The following is a 21,019-nucleotide window of genomic DNA, read 5'->3' as shown; positions in this document are numbered from 1 at the left end:
CTTATTTCATATATATTGCTTAGCACTATACACTTTATAAATAAGATGTATCCGTATTGTTATGGGCATGTGTTCACCCTGTGTATTTCACTCTGGAGATGTTGCTATATCTATTGTGTGACTGTAAAGGATCTGCCAGGCACTATGTCTGGGTATACTCCCAGGATTAATCAGTCGACACCTGAGGCCAGACCTCTGAGACTGACACCTGCTCCCACCAATCAGGGTGGCAGGCTCAGGAGTGGGAGAGCCTATCGCGGCCTGGTCAGTCACAGTTAGCTCCGCCCCCTGTCCATTTATACCTGCCGTTTTCTCTTCCTCCTTGCTTGTTATTCTCTTGGATTCCTGGCCCCACTGCTGCCTTGCTCCAGCCTGCTTCTGCCGTGCTTCTGCCTTGCTTCAGTTCCGTTTATCCTGCGTTGCTCTGCCCCTGGCTTGCTTCTGCTCCGTGCTCCCGTTTGTATACTCCACTACTTCCTGATCCTGACTGGCTCTTTCCCGCTCCGTTTCCTCGCGGCGTTCCGTGGACTACTGTATTCCCTTGCGTGTTCCCTGTTTGTACCCCCTTGCACTTAGACAGCGTAGGGACCGCCGCCCAGTTGTACCCCGTCGCCTAGGGCGGGTCGTTGCAAGTAGGCAGGGACAGGGCGGTGGGTAGATTAGGGCTCACTTGTTCCCTTCACCTCCTTCCGCCATTACAGTGACACTTTTTATTCATTTGTCCTCTATATTTAATAAAGTTTTTTTATACTTTTTTTAAAAGCATCATTATTGGTGCTTGGTGCCATTATTGTTTAGGTCAGGTTTGCCCCCTGCCGCTAGGGGCTGTGGGGTAACACAGCAGGAGGCGTGTGCAGATGCCTGAGGGACTCAGTGGTGTGCCTGCTGAACATGGTGGGCGGTTCCCTGGTGAAGGGTGCGGGTCCATCCCAGGTTTTCGCGTGGGCGGTCCTGTAAAACATTTTCCCTTGTTAACCCTCTCCCGGTGAGTTATGAGGCGGTTGCGGTCTCAGTCCAGACTGAGACACCTAATTAGGTAAACAGGGATAACTTGGCTGTGTATGTCTGCTTCGAGGGATCGGTGCCCATCTTAAGCAGGAGGTCAGGAAACAAATAGGGAAGGATGAATATGTGGAGATGTTCTCCCTCCTCCCCTTGGAGAAGTTCTATCTGGATCAGGGGAAGAGGGGCTAGAGCATAAAAGAAGGAGGAGGAGAAAAGGCGTTATCTCCTGATTCCGCAAATGTTTACCAATTGGTTAATATGGCGAACGTTTTCATTTGCGATTCTAGCTAGAGTGATTTGCGAAAAGACCCCGGAGCACTGCTCGGCCCTTTTATGTTTTATGGATTCTATTGGGGAAGCATATAGGGTGTATAAGGGCCTGGTATGGCTTCATTATTGTAAAGGGAAGTGTCCATATGTATGTATATATATATGTATATATATATATATATATGTGTATATAGTATATATGTATACAGTGTGTGTGTATATATATATATATATATATATATATATATGTGTATGTATAGTACATATAATGTATCATGAGCCAGGGCTGTAACTACAACAGCCCTGGTCATGAATGCGGTTGGAAGCAGAGCAGGACAATTAGCATGTCCCTGCTTTGTTAGGAAACCATGGAGACAAGGGATAGTTATCCCCTGTCTCCATTTCAAGTCTCCCGCGCGCAAGGACTGTCTCGTGCGGGCTCTCATGAGTCGGCTGGTGATACATTATCACCATGCCGACCCATGCTAGCCTGGAGCAAGCACCACACTCCCCGCTGTGAGCGTACCGACAGGGTTAAATAGCCCTGCATCGGTACGCTCAGGAGCCGAGCTCAGGAGCCGAAGCTGAAGAAGATCAGCTGAGAGCTGCCATCACACACCACCGACCTCTCTCTCTCTCCTCCAAAGACCTGGGTTCCTGCTGCTGCCTCTGCTGCTCCACAAAGTCACGCTAAGGGTATGTGCACACACACTAATTACGTCCGTAATTGACGGACGTATTTCGGCCGCAAGTCCCGGACCGAACACAGTTCAGGGAGCCGGGCTCCTACCATCATACTTATGTACGATGCTAGGAGTCCCTGCCTCGCTGCAGGACCACTGTCACGTACTGAAAACATGATTACAGTACGGGACAGTTGTCCTGCAGCGAGGCAGAGACTCCTAGCATCGTACATAAGTATGATGCTAGGAGCCCAGCTCCCTGCACTGTGTTCGGTCCGGGACTTGCGGCCGAAATACGTCCGTCAATTACGGACGTAATTAGTGTGTGTGCACATACCCTAAGTATCAAGTGTAGCAGCAGCTACACTTAACCCTGTCTCTCCCTGTCTCCTCCTGCTGTAACCCTTGCCTCCCTGAGTTACTGTCCCTACTGTCCCTGAGTTAACCCTTGCTTCCCTGAATTAACCCCTTGATACTGTCCCTACTGTCCCTGAGTTAACCATTGCTTCCCTGAGTTAACCCCTTGCTCTCCCTGAGTAAGTTAACCCCTTGCTCTCCCTAAGTTAACCCTTGCAACCCCGAGTTCCTGAGTTAACCCTTGCTTCCCTGAGTTAACCCCTTGCTCTCCCTGAGTAAGTTAACCCCTTGCTCTCCCTAAGTTAACCCTTGCTTCCCCGAGTCCCTGAGTTAACCCCTTGCTGTCCCAGAGTCCATGAGTTAACCCTTGCTGTCCCAGAGTCCCTGAGTTAACCCTTGCTGTCCCCTTGTTCCTCCTTATCCCGTATTAACCCTTAGTGTATAGGGAAAGTTATATTAGGAGGGAGTGGGATAGAGATAGAGAGCGTGTGAGAATCACAAGTAACTTATGTTTATTGTGTTGTAACGTAACTGTATTCTGTGTATGTTTATGTAAGTGGGTGGCGGTATAATATCTTGATACAGTGTTTATACTGTACAGTGATTAGTTACTGTATTATACATATGAGAGTGATTACTGTATGTTAATAAATATTACCTTTATTTACTATACTGTCTTATTCCCTTGAGTAGCCGCTAAAGCAATTAGATCGACGTTAGTATAAGGAAAAGGTAGGGAAACTAGGCATAACCCTAGTGACCCTGTTTATAAAGGCGGTAGTAATAGTGGGTGTCACTAACCAGTGAATCCCGCTATTACCCCACCCCCTTTAACAGTTATGATAAAGAAGTCACAGTACAGCTGACACTAAGCTTTATGCAGAACATAGTGGAATGTCAAAAACAGCAAAAAAAATCAAGAGAATCAAAAGAAATTTAATAAAACAACACCAGTCCCAAGTGAATATAATTCGTAATGTTGTAGGGGGGTAAGGGAATGATAATGCTGGGAACTCTCTCTGTTATACTCTACTTAAACCCTATACACACACAAGAAACAGAGTATAGAGCCAAGTATATATGAAAAGAATAACAAATTTTATTAAATACATATAAAAACATACATGTTAAAAAGGTACATGAGTGGAGAGACTCTATATGATATGAACACAGGTAAGTAGGAAAACCAAGTGTATGGTGTGTTTAAAGTCCTTATATTAAGGACATATGAATAGGGCAGTGTGCTATCGTATATAACGTTAGTTGTTTGAGTGTGAGCTGTTTTGTTAAGGACAGAAGTGTCCAAAGGGTGTTTTCTAGAGTAAAATACTCCCAACATTAATAACTCAGATAGCCTTACCCATAATAGTAGTCCTGGTAGCCTGGATACCTGTGTGTAGAACAATAAGATTTCATTTTTTATCAAAATTTCTTATTTTCACAGGAAACAAAATACCTCATTTTGTTGCCCAATTTGTCCTTGGTGCGGCAATACCCCATTTGTGGTGATAAACTGCCGTTTGGGCCCATGGGAGGGCTCAGAAGGAAAGGACCACCATTTGGCCTACTGGAGTTTTTCTGGTACTAAGTCATGTATGCAGAAGCCCCTGAGGTACCAGTACAGTTGAAACCCCTGAGAAGTGACCCCATTTTAAAAACTACACCCCTTAAGACATTCATCTAGAGGTGTAGTGAGCCTTTTGACCCCACAGGTACTGTGTAAAAGATAATGCGCAGCAGATGGGGCAGAGTGAGATTTGCAATTTTCTATATATATATGGCATGTCCGTGCCCGATATAGTGTGCCCAGCATGTGCCACTGGAGATATACACACCATAAGATGTAATGTGGGTTCTCCCGGGTACGGCAATACCCTACATGTGGCTGTTATTAGCTGCCTGGGCACACGGCAGGGCTCAGAAGGCAAAGATGAGGGGCATAAGCTGTGCGGAGTGTATCAGGGTAAATTAAAAATTAAGGGATGTATGATAAATTCGAAAACAATCTTTCATACAGAGCCCTGGTTTTTCGGGACACGTGTCGCATTCGTATATTGTTTACCTCCTTATCCCCCTCTTTGAGCAGACTCTGCACCTCTTTTGACTTTTTCCCTTCTTGCCAGTTTGGGGAACTTCTCCTGGAAAGTGTTGCCCTGGTACGATGCGTGTGGCCTCGCTTCCGGAAGTACTGGATGCTCCCTATTCTTGGTCCTAAAGATTAGGTTCTTGATAATCACCTCTTGAAATTCCAGGAAAGTTCCCCTCTGGCCTGCACATCGACGTAGCACATACGCATTGTACAATGCCATCTGTATGATGTGCACGGCCAGCTTCTTATACCACACCCAGGGGTGAACCTAGCCTGTCTGCCGCCTGAGGCGAACTATAAAAAGGCGCCCCCCCCCCCCCCCCCAAAATCTATCGGAGTTTTCTCATTCCTAGCTTTGCACATCGAACACGCAATATATACATTTTTTAAATAGGAAAGCATTTGATGTTTATTTGTTAGGCCCTGTTCACATGGAGTATTTTGACGAGTTCTTGGGCGCGGAAACCGCTCCGCAAAACTCGTCAAATACCGGCCGAAAATGCCTCCCGAGAAAGAAGGGACATGCCCTATCTTCGCGCGTTTATGCCTCTGACCTCCCATTGACATCAATGGGAGGAAGAGAAAGGGTATTTCGCGGAGTTTTTTGCCCGTAGCACTCAATGGCCGCGAGCGAAAAACGCGGTGAAAATCGCGGCAAACGACGTGCAGGAAGGACAAAATTTGCCTCGAAATCCCAAACAGAATTTTGAGGCAGAATTTTCCTCCTGCAAAAAACTCAGTGTGAACACAGCCTTAAAGTGCTATTTGAAGTATGGAAAATATTTAAAGAATTATTCTTACTGCCAATCAGTGCAGTGCAAATAGTACAGTCTGCCCTGCCCCATATCTCTCCTCGGCAGCCAGTCTCATTTGCGGCGTCACTCTCTGCAATTACATTCAGGCCAGTCCAGGACAGATCGCGCTTAGCGCTGTTTTGAAGTGGCACGTCCTGGGCTGGTTTCTTTGCTCTACCTGCTGTATTGTAGTGGTCTGCCTGTGCTGGCTCGATGCCAGTGGTGGATTAATATGATCTTAGGCCCTGGTCTGTACACAAGTTATGGGCCCACATTCCACATGTAAGTATCACCTATATGTCAAAGTACATCACATGCCACTCTGCAGACTCTCTTAGCCTGATCATCTGCTGCCACACTCACACTTCCCCACAGCCCCCCCCCCACAGTAATTTACATAGATTGTAAGACCAACATTACCAATAATACCCCATACTGTTACTGAATAATACCCCATACTGTTACTGAATAATACCCCATACTTTTACTGAATAATATCCCCATACAGTTACTGAATAATACCTCCATACTGTTACTGAATAATACCCCCATACTGTTACTGAATAATACCCCCATACTGTTACTGAATAATACCCCCATACTGTTACTGAATAATATCCCCATACTGTTACTGAATAATACATCCATACTGTTACTGAATAATACATCCATACTGTTACTGAATAATACCCCATACTGTTACTGAATAATACCTCCATACTGTTACTGAATAATATCCCCATACTGTTACTGAATAATACCTCCATACTGTTACTGAATAATACCCCATACTGTTACTGAATAATACCCCATACTGTTACTGAATAATACCCCATACTGTTACTGAATAATACCCCATACTGTTACTGAATAATACCCCCATACGGTTACTGAATAATACCCCCATACGGTTACTAAATAATACCCCCATACTGTTACTGAATAATACCCCCATACTGTTACTGAATAATACCTCCATACTGTTACTGAATAATACCCCCATACTGTTACTGAATAATACCCCCATACTGTTACTGAATAATAACTTTATACTATTACTGAATAATACTTCCATACGGTTACTGAATAATACCCCCATACTGTTACTGAATAATACCCCCATACTGTTACTGAATAAAACTACCAAACCATGATCACATATTACTACAACATAGTGTCAGAAAAAACCCACCATACTGTTAGTGAATAAATCACACTATATATAGACCAATATTACCACCATATAGTGAGTGACCTTATAGAGGTAGATGCCAGTTATACACAAGATATCTGCAAACCATATAAGTGATTACAGTATAGTTATATCGAGTGACTATTGTGGCAAATGTAAGTTTTTAAAAATTTTATACTGCTTTTTTTTTGGTAGGTTCCCCTGGAGCGTTTGGACTATGTCGTAGATTCATTGGACTACTCCGATGATCTACTTTTTAAAAAAAAAAAAAAAAATGGTGAAAGAGGGTTGCAAGGGGGAGTTTAGATTTCAATAAAAGTTTTTCTTATGTCTGTTTTTTTTAATACTTTATTATGGCCTTGGTAATGGCTGTTGTCTGATTGAGAGCGTCCATTACTAAGAAGGGGCTTCGTGTTAGCCAGTAAAAAGGCTATCATTAACCCCTATTATTACCCCGGTTCTCACTGCCGCGAGGGGAGTACGATCCAGTACCCGACCATCTGAAGCGACGGTAAGGCAGCAGGGCGGCCACAGGCTGGTTTTACCAGGCTGGGAAGGGATAAAAAAACGTGGCCCTTCCCACCCTGGTGATGCTAGGCTGCAGCTGCTGTATTGTATCTGGCTGGTTGTGAAAAATAGCGGGAACCCCACGTCTTTTAAAAAAAAAAAATAATAGAAAAAAAATTACGTGAGTTCCCCTCCATTTTTCATAACCAGCCAGATACAATAAAGCAGCAGCAGCCTAGCATTACCAGGGTGGGAAGGGCCATGGTTTTTGGCCATTCCGAGCCTGATAGTACCAGCCTGCGGCCACCCCAGTACCCGCCCTTCTCTTCAGACGGTCGGGTGCTGGATCGTACCCAGCTCTTCCCAGTACTCCTGGTGGCGGTGGGTACCGGGGTAATAATAGGGGTTAGTGCTAGCCTTATTACTGGCTAACACTAAGCCCCTTCTTAGTAATGGACGCTCTCAATCAGACAGCAGCCATTACTAAGGCGGTAATGAAGTATTAAAAAACAGAGACATATAGAAATATATTTTATTGAAATGACAACTCTTCCACAGAATCCACTTTAACCATTTTATTAAAAAAATAAAAATAAAGCTTAAATCATCGCAGTAGTCCAACGAATCTACGACGTAGTCCTCTTTTTCTCTGACCACTTGCTGTGAGCCCGGTGGGCTGGAATTATTTTCACTCAGAAAGCTGCTGTCAGGGCTGTATACTATAAGAGGAGAGTCTCACCACCTCCTATCCCTGACTACCTTGCCTGAGCCTGAATATATGTTACAATTGGGCTATATGAGCCATATTTTATACTATACTAATAAAATTCAATTTTAATCGTTCTAATCAGGCAGTCAATCTATCTATTCAGTGAACGACATTTACATTACCATTAAGTGGATTCATAAATCAGCAAAGTAGTCCAACGAATCTACGACGAAGTCCAAATGGTCCAGCGGAACCTGCAAAACAAAAATGAGCAGTATGAAAAATAAAAATAAAGTTGGCTGTCCCCACAGACATATGAATAAATAGCTACCTTCGGAAACATATTAAAATAATTAGAAAAATTAGGCCCATAAAATAAAACCTATCAAATAAAAAAAAATAATTATAACACCTTTCTTTTAAAGAGAACCTTTCACCTCCCCATACATGTACAGCTGAGTGCAGCATGTAATGGGGAGAGCTGCACAAACTCTGGGGCACTTTAAATTTTTTTCCTAGCCTCCTTCGTTATTTAGATATCAGTGCTGTAATATTTGGCGCCCGATATTTAAATAACCCCATGAACTGTCAATGGGGAGGTAATTGGCAAGGGGGCGTGTAACATCGCCATGACACTGTCGAATCAGCTACGGTCAGCGTTACAGCAAGAGCTGGAGAGAGCGCGTGCGCGCAGCTCCGCCACCACTAAGGAACACAAGAGGAGAAGAAGAGTGTGAATTCTTCTTCTTCTGTTTCATGGCATCAGAGCTGTGCGCGCACGCACGCTCTCACTCTTTAGCTCTCGGCAGACAAGGACGATAAGACTGATCTCTCACCTGAGATCACAGTTTTGTACTTGCCTGCCGAGAGCTGAAGAGTGAGAGCGTGCGCGTGCACATGATCTCCTCTCTCCAGCTCTTGCTGTTGACATTGTCCATAGCGGATTGGGCAGTGTCACAGCGATGTTACACGCCCCCTTGCCAATTACCGCCCCATTGGCAGTTTATGGGGTTATTTAAATATCGAGCGCCAAATATTACAGCACAGATATCTAAGTAAGGAAAGAGGGTAGGAGAAAAAATATAAAGTGCCCCAGAGTTTGTGCAGCCCTCCCCATTACATGCTGCACTCAAATGCAAATCTGTGGGCAGGTGAAAGATTCTCTTTAAAGTGTAACAACTTTTTAAAAAACTTTTGACATGTCAGAAGTTTTGATCAGTGGGGTCTGAACACTGAGACCCTCCACTAGTCGCTAAAACTAAGCAGCAGAAGTGCTCGGGTGAGCGGTGTGCCTCTTCAATTCTGTTTGGCTTTCCTTGGAGCAGAGTCCGTACACCGCTCACTCGGCTGAAAGTCGATCATAAATGAAGCGGCACAGCGCTCACCCGAGCACTTCTGCTGCTTCGTTTTAGTGATCGGTGGGGGCCTCAGTGCTCGGTCCCCCACCGATGAAAACTTCGGACATGTCACTATGATATATAAAGATATCTATTAATGCGATTGGTGCAAGTTTTAATTACTTTTTATTGAAAATGATTTGTACTTTTTGAGATACAGCTGCTTTGTATTCTGTATACAGAGCAGCTGTATATAGCGCTGAGCAGGGCCGCCATCAGAAATTTCTGGGCCCCATACAGCCAAGGAGTCTGGGGCCCCCCTCACTATTGGGGTGGGCACAGAGTAAAGGGGTCGGAAGTAAGGCAGCGGTGAAAAGCAAACTAGTAGGAGATCTCTTTGGAGGGGCAGGGCAGAGCTAGCTGGTGGGTATCAGGGGGCAAGGTGGAGAGACTAAGTGCCAGGGCTCAGCGGGGGAAGGAGGAGGGGATTTCTGGGAGAACAGAAAGTGGCATGGGTGGTAACACCGGGCATGAGGGCGCCCGTGCCGCCCGTTGGAAAAGGCCCCCCCATGGCCGGCGGCGTACTATAGCAGAGCAGGGAGGTATCTCCCTGCACTTCAATCTACCAGCACCACTGTAGCTCCCTGAAGTAGCGAAATCCCCCTGTGGCCAGGAATTTCGCTCCTGGAGTGCTCCGCTTGATGTCTCTGTCCGTATATGGACAGTGACATCAGGGCAACTCCTGAAGGGGCATCCCCGTTTACAGCGTTGCCGACTCTGTGACCGGGGATTCCACTCCAGGAGAAGCCCTTGACGTCACTGTCCATAAATGGACACAGACGACAGGGGCTTCTCCTGGAGTAGAATCCCCGGTCACAGCGTCGGCAACGCTGTGGACTGGGATTCTGCTTCAGGAGTTGCCCCTGATGTCACTGTCCATATACGGACAGAGACATCAAGTGGAGCGCTCCAGGAGCGGAATTCCTGGCCACAGGGGGATTCCGCTCTTTCAGGGAGCTACAGTGCAGCTATCTACAGGAAGGGGGGGTGCTATCTATAAGGGGGCTGTGTGGCACTACCTGCAAGGGCGCTGTATGGCACTACCTACCATGGGGCTGTGTGGCAATACCTACCACTTGGCTTTGTAGCACTACCTACCAGGGGGCTGTGTGGCACAACCTACAAGGGGGCTGTGTGGCACAACCTACAACGGGGCTGTGTGGCACTACCTACAACGGGGCTGTGTGGCACTACCTACAACGGGGCTGTGTGGCACTACCTACAACGGGGCTGTGTGGCACTACCTACAACGGGGCTGTGTGGCACTACCTACAACGGGGCTGTGTGGCACTACCTACAACGGGGCTGTGTGGCACTATCTACAGGTGGCTGTGTGGCACTATCTACAGGGGGCTGTATGGCACTATCTACAGGTGGCTGTGTAGCACTATCTACAGGGGGCTGTGTGGCACTACCTACAAGGGCCTGTGTGGCACTATCTACAGGGGGAATCTGTGAGTGACGGGCTGATGGTTATTTTACTGTGAGGGGGGGACTGATGGTCATTTTACTGTGAGTGGGGGGGCTGATGGTCATTTCACTGTGAGTGGGGGCCGATGATTATTTTACTGGGAGTGGGGAGCCGATGATTATTTTACTGGGAGTGGGGGGACGATGATTATTTTACTGGGAGTGGGGAGCTGATGGTCTTCAAGTGGTTTCCACCTCTGAGCTCCAATTGAAATTAATAGGAGGTAGTAAATATCGTTTGGAGCTTTTTTTTCCTGCATCTTTTGCATTCGCTTCAACAGCTTAAAAAAACGCAAAAAAAAAAAAAGGTCAAACAATGCTGTCAGTTCCTGAAGGAATTTTGAGGCAGATTTTTTTTGTCTTACAAAAAACGCTGTGTGAACATACCCTACGAGTGTAGTGCTTGTTTTTAGCCATTTTCTGTCTTTCTCTAAATTAGGGGTGCCCTGAGGACATTTTCTTTTTCCAGTGGTGCCTCGAGTCCGAAAATGTTGTGAAACTCTGTACTAGGCTACAGGATCACCCCGGCCAACGCAAGGATCCCGTCGTGGAGCAGCTCAGTTCATCGTGGGAACGGGGCCTAGCGGAGTACAACTTGTTTTGTTTGTTTGGGGGCACTGTCTACAAGGAAGGGGTGGGAGGGCTGTACGGCTCGATCTACAAGGGGAGGTGGGGGACTTTATGGCACTGTCTACATGAGGGAGTTGGGAGGCTGTATGGCACGATCTACAAGGGGGAGGTGGGGGGCTGTATGGCACTGTCTACATGAGGGAGTTGGGAGGCTGTATGGCACGATCTACAAGGGGGAGGTGGGGGGCTGTATGGCACTGTCTACATGAGGGAGTTGGGAGGCTGTATGGCACGATCTACAAGGGGGAGGTGGGGGGCTGTATGGCACTGTCTACATGAGGGAGGTGTGGGCTGTATGGTACTGTCTACAAGGGGGAGGTGTGGGGCTTTATGGCACTGTCTACAAGGAGGAGGTGGGGCTGTATGGCACTGTCTAAATGAGGGAGGTGTGGGCTGTATGGCACTGTCTACAAGGAGGAGGTGGGGGCTGTATGGCACTGTCTACATGAGGGAGGTGGGGAGGCTGTATAGCAATGTGTAATGACAGGAAGGAGGTGAAGGGAAAGTGAGCCCTAATCTACCCACCGCCCTGTCCCTGCCTACTTGCAACGACCCGCCCTAGGCGACGGGGTACAACTGGGCGGCGGTCCCTACGCTGTCTAAGTGCACGGGAGAACAAACAGGGAACACGCAAGGGAAGGGGCAGTAGCCCACGGAACGCCGCGAGGAAACGGAACCGTGAATGAGTTGTCAGGACCAGGATGAAGTGGAGTATACCCAAGTGAGCACGGAGGAGGAAGCAAGCCGGAGGCAAAGCAAAGCGGGTTAAGCAGAACAGCAGCAAGGCAGAAGCACGGCAGAAGCAGGCTGGAGCAAGCAGCAGTGGGGCCAGGAATCCAAAAGAATTACAAGCACTGAGGAGGAGAACACAGCAGGTAATAAAGGACAGGGGGCGGAGCTAACTCCGACTGACCAGGCCGCGATAGGCTCTCCCACTCCTGAGCCTGCCACCCTGGTTGGTGGGAGATGGTGTCAGTCGAACAGGTCTGGCCTCAGATGTGGATTGATTAATCCCAGGAGTATACCTAGACGTAGTACCTGGCAGATCCCTAACAGTACTCCCCCTTTTATGAGGGGCCACCGGACCCTTACTAAGAGGACCCGGTTTAGTAGGGAAGAGAAGGTGGAACCTCCTGATCAATACCCCAGCGTGAACATCACGGGCAGGTACCCAAGTCCTCTCCTCCGGCCCGTACCCTCTCCAATGGACCAGGTACTGGAGGGAGCCCTGGACCATCCTACTGTCCATAATCTTGGCCACCTCGAATTCCACCCCCTCAGGGGTGAGAACGGGAACAGGAGGTTTCCTCGAGGGGGACCAGGACGGGGAGCAGCGTTTAAGGAGGGAGGCATGGAAGACGTCATGTATGCGAAAGGATGGGGGCAGCTCCAGACGGAAGGATACAGGGTTGAGGACTTCAATGATCTTATAAGGCCCAATAAATCGGGGAGCAAACTTCCTGGACGGGACCTTAAGGCGCAAGTTCCTGGACGACAACCAGACCAAATCCCCGACGACAAACCGGGGGTTAGCAGAACGTCTACTATCCGCCTGAATCTTTTGTGCGCTCTGGGACGCCTCTAGGTTCTTCTGTACCTGGGCCCAGACAGTGCACAGTTCCCGATGAACATCCTCTACCTCAGGATTATTGGAACAACCAGGGGAAACGGAGGAGAACCTTGGGTTAAACCCGAAATTACAGAAAAACGGGGAGACCCCTGACGAGTTACTGACCCGGTTATTCAGGGAAAATTCAGCAAGGGGAAGGAATGAGACCCAATCGAATTGACAGTCAGAGATGAAACACCTTAAATATTGATCCAGGGACTGGTTAGTCCTCTCCGTTTGGCCATTAGTTTCGGGATGGAAGGCGGAGGAGAAGGACAGATCAATCTCCAACTTTTTACAAAAGGCTTTCCAAAATAAGGAAACAAATTGTACCCCTCTGTCAGAAACGATATTGACTGGGGCCCCATGGAGACGCAGGATGTGTTTCACAAACAAAGAAGCTAACGTCTTGGCGTTAGGTAGCTTCTTAAGGGGCACAAAGTGGCACATCTTGCTGAAGCGGTCTACTACCACCCACACCACTGACTTGCCCTGAGATGGAGGCAAATCGGTGATAAAATCCATGGAGATATGGGTCCAAGGTCTCTGGGGAATGGGCAAGGAACGTAGTAGGCCCGCAGGTCGGGACCTAGGGATTTTGGACCTAGCGCAAACCTCACAAGCGGCGACGTAAGCCCTAACGTCTTTAGGCAACCCAGGCCACCAATAGTTTCTGGTAATGAGGTGTTTGGTGCCCAAGATGCCAGGATGACCAGATAGAGCGGAGTCATGGTTTTCCCTGAGTACCCTTAGCCGGTATTGCAGGGGAACAAACAGTTTGTCCCCGGGGACGTTCCCGGGAGCTGCACCCTGATCAGCCGCGATATCAGAAGCTAAATCAGAATCCGTGGCAGAAACGATTATACCAGGGGGTAAAATACAAGCAGGATCCTTCTTGGAACGAGGATTGGCCATGAAACAACGTGACAGGGCATCAGCCTTAATATTCTTGGACCCAGCCCTATAGGTAACCAAGAAATTAAATCTGGTAAAGAATAGTGCCCACCGAGCTTGTCTAGGATTAAGCCTCCGGGCCGATTCTAGGAAAACCAGATTCTTGTGATCCGTAAGGACCGTTACCTGGTGTCTGGCCCCCTCCAGGAAGTGCCGCCACTCTTCAAAAGCCCATTTAATGGCTAGAAGTTCGCGGTTGCCAATATCATAGTTACTCTCCGTGGGCGAAAACTTCCTAGAGAAGTAAGCACAGGGGCGGAGATGGGTGAGGGAGCTGGTACCCTGGGACAAGACGGCCCCCACTCCCACCTCGGATGCGTCAACCTCCACAATAAATGGCTCCTCTTGGTTGGGCTGAATCAGCACGGGGGCCGAGATAAAGCACTTCTTGAGGGTCTCAAAGGCCTGGACGGCCTCAGGGGGCCAATGGAGGACATCAGCACCCTTGCGAGTAAGGTCCGTAAGAGGCTTAGCGGCGACCGAGAAGTTGGCAATAAATCTCCTGTAATAGTTGGCGAACCCTAAAAAACACTGTAACGCCTTAAGGGAGGCAGGTTGGACCCATTCCGCCACAGCCTGAACCTTGGCAGGGTCCATGCGAAATTCATGAGGAGTGAGGATTTGCCCTAAAAATGGTATCTCCTGTACCCCAAAGACACATTTTTCAGTCTTAGCAAACAGATTATTCTCCCGAAGGACCTGGAGCACCTTCCTGACATGCTCCACGTGGGAGGACCAGTCCTTGGAAAACACCAGTATGTCATCAAGGTACACAACAAGAAAATTACCCAGGTAATCTCTCAGGATTTCATTAATAAAATTCTGGAAGACAGCAGGGGCATTACACAACCCAAAGTGCATGACCAGGTATTCGAAATGACCCTCGGGTGTGTTGAACGCAGTTTTCCACTCACCCCCCTCTTTGATGCGGATAAGGTTATATGCCCCCCGTAGATCGAACTTAGAAAACCATTGGGCTCCCTGAACCTGATTAAAAAGATCCGGAATCAAAGGAAGTGGGTACTGGTTCCTTACGGTGACCTTATTCAGGTTACGATAATCAATGCACGGCCTAAGACCACCATCCTTCTTCCCCACAAAGAAGAAGCCAGCACCTACAGGAGAAGTCGAGGGGCGAATGAAACCCTTGGCCAGGCATTCTTGGATATACACCCTCATAGCTTCACGTTCAGGACATGAAAGATTAAATATCCTACCCTTAGGAAGCTTGGCACCAGGCACCAAATCGATGGCGCAATCGTAATCTCTATGGGGGGGGGGGGGGGCAACACCTCGGAGGCCTCCTTAGAAAACACATCGGCGAAGTCCTGAACAAACTCAGGAAGCGTGTTTACCTCCTCCCGGGGAGAAATAGAGTTAACAGAAAGACATGACATGAGACATTCACTACCCCAATCAAACGTGGGATTATGCAACTGCAACCAGGGAAGACCTAATACCAGATCAGACGATAATCCCTGCATCACCAGTACAGAGCACTGCTCCAAATGCATGGAGCCAACCAGGAGTTCAAAAACAGGAGTATGCTGAGTAAAATAACCATTAGCAAGGGGAGTTGAGTCAATACCTACTACAGGGATAGGATAAGGTAAATCAATAAAAGGCATTTTTAGAGACATAGCAAATTCCACAGACATGATATTAGCAGATGAGCCAGAATCCACGAAGGCACTGCCAGTGGCAGACCGGCCAGCAAACGAGACCTGAAAGGGAAGCAAAATTTTATTGCATTTCACATTAACGGGAAATACCTGTGCGCCCAAGTGACCTCCCCGATGATCACTTAGGCGCGGAAGTTTTCCGGCTTTTTATTCTTGCGCCTGGGACAGGTGTTCAGAAGATGCTTGTCGTCCCCACAGTAGAAGCAGAGACCATTCATTATGCGAAACTCCCTACGTTGTCGAGGAGACATGGAGGCCCCGAGTTGCATAGGTACCTCCGAGTCCTCCGTGGAGGGGCGAGGAGACGGGACCTCGGGGGGGATCGCAGAAAAGTCAGAGGGGAGCACATTGAAGCGTTCAAGCTGACGTTCCCTGAGACGTCGGTCAAGTCGTACTGCTAGGGCCATAACCTGGTCAAGGGAGTCAGAAGAGGGGTAGCTAACCAGCAGATCCTTCAGGGTGTCAGATAATCCTAACCTAAACTGGCACCTTAAGGCCGGATCGTTCCACCGAGAAGCTCCGCACCACTTTCTAAAATCAGAACAGTACTCCTCAACCGGTCTCCTACCCTGACGTAAGGTCACCAGCTGACTCTCGGCTAAAGCAGTCCTGTCAGTCTCGTCGTAAATGAGTCCGAGGGCAGAGAAAAAGCGATCAACAGAGGAAAGTTCAGGGGCGTCAGGAGCCAAGGAGAAGGCCCACTCTTGGGGCCCTTCCTGGAGTCGGGATATGATGATACCCACCCGCTGGTTTTCGGAACCTGAGGAGTGGGGTTTAAGGCGGAAATACAGTCTGCAACTCTCCCGGAAGGAGAGAAACGTCTTACGGTCCCCTGAGAACCGGTCAGGTAACTTGATGTCGGGTTCTAGAGGTGAGGTGAGGGGAACTACTACGGCAGCGTCACCCTGGTTGACCCTCTGGGCCAGGGCCTGGACCTGTAGGGAGAGGCCCTGCATCTGCTGGGTCAGGGTCTCAAGGGGGTCCATGATAGCGTCAGCGTAGGGGAAATGGTAGACTAGGTAAGAAGCTTGTAATTATGTAATGGCAGGAAGGAGGTGAAGGGAAAGTGAGCCCTAATCTACCCACCGCCCTGTCCCTGCCTACTTGCAACGACCCGCCCTAGGCGACGGGGTACAACTGGGCGGCGGTCCCTACGCTGTCTAAGTGCACGGGAGAACAAACAGGGAACACGCAAGGGAAGGGGCAGTAGCCCACGGAACGCCGCGAGGAAACGGAGCGGTGAATGAGTTGTCAGGACCAGGATGAAGTGGAGTATACCCAAGTGAGCACGGAGGAGGAAGCAAGCCGGAGGCAAAGCAAAGCGGGTTAAGCAGAACAGCAGCAAGGCAGAAGCACGGCAGAAGCAGGCTGGAGCAAGCAGCAGTGGGGCCAGGAATCCAAAAGAATTACAAGCACTGAGGAGAACACAGCAGGTAATAAAGGACAGGGGGCGGAGCTAACTCCGACTGACCAGGCCGCGATAGGCTCTCCCACTCCTGAGCCTGCCACCCTAGTGGGTGGGAGATGGTGTCAGTCGAACAGGTCTGGCCTCAGGTGTGGATTGATTAATCCCAGGAGTATACCTAGACGTAGTACCTGGCAGATCCCTAACACAATGTCTACATAAGGGAGGTGGGGGCTGTACGGTACTGTCTGCAAGGGGGAGGTGTGGGGCTTTATGGCACTGTCTACAAGGAGGAGGTGAGGGCTGTATGGCACTGTCTACATGAGAGAGGTGTATGGCACGATCTACAGGGGGGGGGGGGGGAGATAGGGATGTATCGCACTGTCTACAAGGGTGAGGTGGGGCATGTATGGCACGATCTACAAGGGTGAGGTGGGGGCTGTATGGCACTGTCTAACGGAAGGCTGTATCGCACTATCTACAGGGGGGCTCTGTGTGGCAGGATGGGGAGGGCGGCATTATACTGTGTGGGGGCCACTAAGCGGACATTATACTGTGTAGGGACACTACAGGGGGAAATATACTGTGTGTGGCACTTAGGGGGCATAATACTGTGTGGGCACAATTAGAGGACAAAATACTGTGTCCTTGAAGGGGTTATAATATATTATTATTATTATACTGTATGGGAGGAACTAAAGGGGCATTATACTATGGAGGGCATTATACTTTTTTTTATGGGCCATTTTTTTTATGATGGGGTGGGGCGCCGAAAGATAATTTTGCACGGAGCGCCATCTATCCTAAGGCCGGCCCTGTCTCTACCCACCACATGTTTGAAGGCTATGTAAAGTGAGTGTGGTATTTGTTGTTTTAGCAGTCTGTTTGGTGCTACTTTGTAAATACTTTTAAAAAAAATATATTTTTACTTTGAGATACAGAGCAGCTGTATCATGCACTGAAACCTTTATCTGTCAGGTCAGCGGGTCCTGCGTGTCCCTGTTCATAATTTAGATTTGATCGATAACAGGTGGATCCTGGCCCGCCGACACTGTACCCGTCAGTCCCCCGGACCTGACAGATACAGGTCTCTGCGCACGATACAGCTGCTCTGTATACAGGATACAAAGCAGCTGTATCACATAAAGTAACAATTATTTTGAATAAAAAGTATTTACAAAGTTTCATAACACACACTAATAAACTTTTTGGTATAAAAAAAAAGAGGTGTACATAACCTTAAAGATCTCTCCCCCTCTCCCACGTATCCTCTCTCGTTCCTCTACCCCTCCTTTCAGATATCCTCTTTTCCCCCAGTTATCATCCCCCTAGTATAATGTCTCCTTCAGTGTCATCCACCATCCATTATTATCTCTTACCCACTACACCATCATCTCCCTGTCCCCATTGTCATCTAACCCCCGTAGAAAGCAAGTGTCTTACCCTGGTCTGTATGATCCTCCGGACACTGAAGCACTGCATTATATCACTAGCAGCAGCTCTGCGATGGCTCTTATCTCCTGGGCTGCGTATAACGGGACAATAAACCTGTCTTCTCCCTCTGCTACACAGCCCGGGAGATAAGAGGTAAGAAATGCTACTAGCGATACAAGGATATGAAGCAGAGCTGAGAGGGTATAATGCAGGGGCGGACATACCGCATGTGCAGCCGGTGCAGCTGCACAAGGGCCCCGCGTGGGAAGGGGGCCCGTTCAGTGGCGTAACTACCACAGTAGCAGCCGTAGCAGCTGCTACGGGGCCCGCGGCATGGGGGGGCCCGTGTCGCCCTGACAGGCACATTACATTTTATGTACCAGGCCTGGCGGCACGGGCCCCCTCATGCCTAGTAGCATCACAACACTAGGCATGAGGGGAGGGAGGGGGCGGGGGCCCGGTGATAGCCGCCACACTGCACTACCAATCGGGAGGGAGGGGGCGGGTGCCCGGGCCCGGTGATAGCCGCTACACTGCACTGCCAATCTGGCACAGATGAATAGGACAGGACGGCGATGCTGGTGGTAGGAGGAGCGCTCAGGCAGGGGAGAGGACAGGGGGCGGTGCGACGTAAGACTTCGGGCGGCTGGACAGTACAGTCAGGACTGCCGGAGAACTCATAGGATGAGCGGAGGACAGACACAGGACGAGTGGAGGACGTGCAGACTGCAGAGGACAGGTAGATGAAGTTAAAAAGTTCATGTCAGAAGGGAGAAGTTTTTATGTAGAAAAATCTGCCTCATAATTCCTTCCGGAATTTTGAGGCATATTTTGACCTGCCGGTAGAACACTTCCCGCGTTTTTCATTGCGTTTTTTTGTGGCGTTTTTCGGCCATCGGGCCGTGGGCAGGGAAACGCAGCAAAAAACGCATTTTCTGCCTGCCATTGTTGTCAATGGGAAGTCAGAGACAGAAACGCCCGAAGAAAGGGCATTGCGCTTCTTTTTCCCGCATGCGGTTTTTACTGCTCGCAGGAAAAATTTCATGGATTTCAATGGGAGGCACTTTCTGACGTTTTTCGCGAAAAAAACCTCAGTGTGAACTCCCCCTAACACAGGGGCGTAACTACTGCTATAGCAGCCGTAGCGGCTGCTACGGGGCCGCGGCATGAGGGGGCCCGCGTCACCTGCCGGCACGGGCCCCCACCTTGGCCGGAATCTCCGCTAGCTGCCGCTATGGCTGCTACAGCGCGATGCCACGGAACACTACGGCAGAGCAGGGAGTATCTCCCCGCTCTGCCATTAAACATAAGACATGTATCCCCTATCCACAGGATAGGGGATACGTGTGTGATCGCTGGCATTGATAGGGAGAACGGGGGACCGAAAGTCCCCTGAAGTTCTCCATCACAAACCTCGGACTTCCGGGGTCTGTGTCGGCAGCTCCGTAGAAATGAATGGAGCGCCGGTCACACTTGAGCTGCGCAGACACCGGAAGTCAGAGGTGAGTGATGGAGAACTTCGGGGGACTTTCGGTCCCCCGCTCTCCCTATCAATGCCAGCGATCACACATGTATCCCCTATCCTGTGGATAGGGGATACATGTCTTTTGTCTTTTCACACTGTAGGTCGCATTTTTTTGAGTGATTGGGGGTGTATGGCGTTCCCTACAGGGGGGGGGCTGTATAGCGTTCCCTACAGGGGGGGGCTGTAAGGCGTTCCCTACAGGGGGGGCTGTATAGCGTTCCCTACAGGGGGGGCTGTATAGCGTTCCCTACAGGGGGGTCTGTATGGCGTTCCCTAAAGGGGGGTCTGTATGGCGTTCCCTACAGGGGGGGGCTGTATGACTTTCCCTACAGACCCCCCCTGTAGGGAACGCCATACAGAACCCCTGTAGATAACGCCATACAGACCCCACTGTAGATAACGCCATAAAGTCCCCCCTGTAGATAACACCATACAGCCCCCTGTAGATAACGCCATACAGCCCCCCTGTAGATAACGCCATACAGCCCCCTCTGTAGATAGCGCCATACAGTCCCCCCTGTAGATAGCGCCATACAGTCCCCCCTGTAGATAGCGCCATACAGTCCCCCCTGTAGATAGCGCCATACAGTCCCCCCTGTAGATAACGCCATAAAGTCCCCCCTGTAGATAACACCATACAGCCCCCTGTAGATAACGCCATACAGCCCCCCTGTAGATAACGCCATACAGCCCCCTCTGTAGATAGCGCCATACAGTCCCCCCTGTAGATAGCGCCATACAGTCCCCCCTGTAGATAGCGCCATACAGTCCCCCCTGTAGATAGCGCCATACAGTCCCCCCTGTAGATAGAGCCATACAGTCCCCCCTGTAGATAGCGCCATACAGACCCCCCTGTAGATAGCGCCATACAGACCCCTCTGTAGATAGCGCCATACAGTCCCCCCTGTAGATAACGCCATACAGCCCCCTCTGTTGATAGCGCCATACAGTCCCCCCTGTAGATAACGCCATACAGCCCCCTCTGTAGATATCTTGAGATTCAGTCCTGCTTGATAGGTAACAGTGCAGTAAGCTAAGCATGATAAGATCATCTAAATTATTGCATCTCAGTTGCATGAGTGCTTTGTGTTATATTCAATGATTCAATTTAACCTAAGTCTCTAAATGTGGGCAAAGAAAATAAAAAAACTATACTCACCTCCTCCCTCGCCTCCGTTCACCCGCCGCAGCCCCCATCCTCCTGTCTCGGTCTGTGTTACAAGTGTACAAGGCTGCACTGGTGACGCGCTGCCGATGGCACGTGACCGCTGCTGCCAATAACTCCTCATTGGTGTGCTGCTGAGGAC

Source organism: Rhinoderma darwinii, chromosome 2, assembly GCF_050947455.1.
Source record: "Rhinoderma darwinii isolate aRhiDar2 chromosome 2, aRhiDar2.hap1, whole genome shotgun sequence".
Lineage (NCBI taxonomy): Eukaryota > Metazoa > Chordata > Amphibia > Anura > Rhinodermatidae > Rhinoderma > Rhinoderma darwinii.
Note: the sequence above shows the minus strand (reverse complement) of the source record.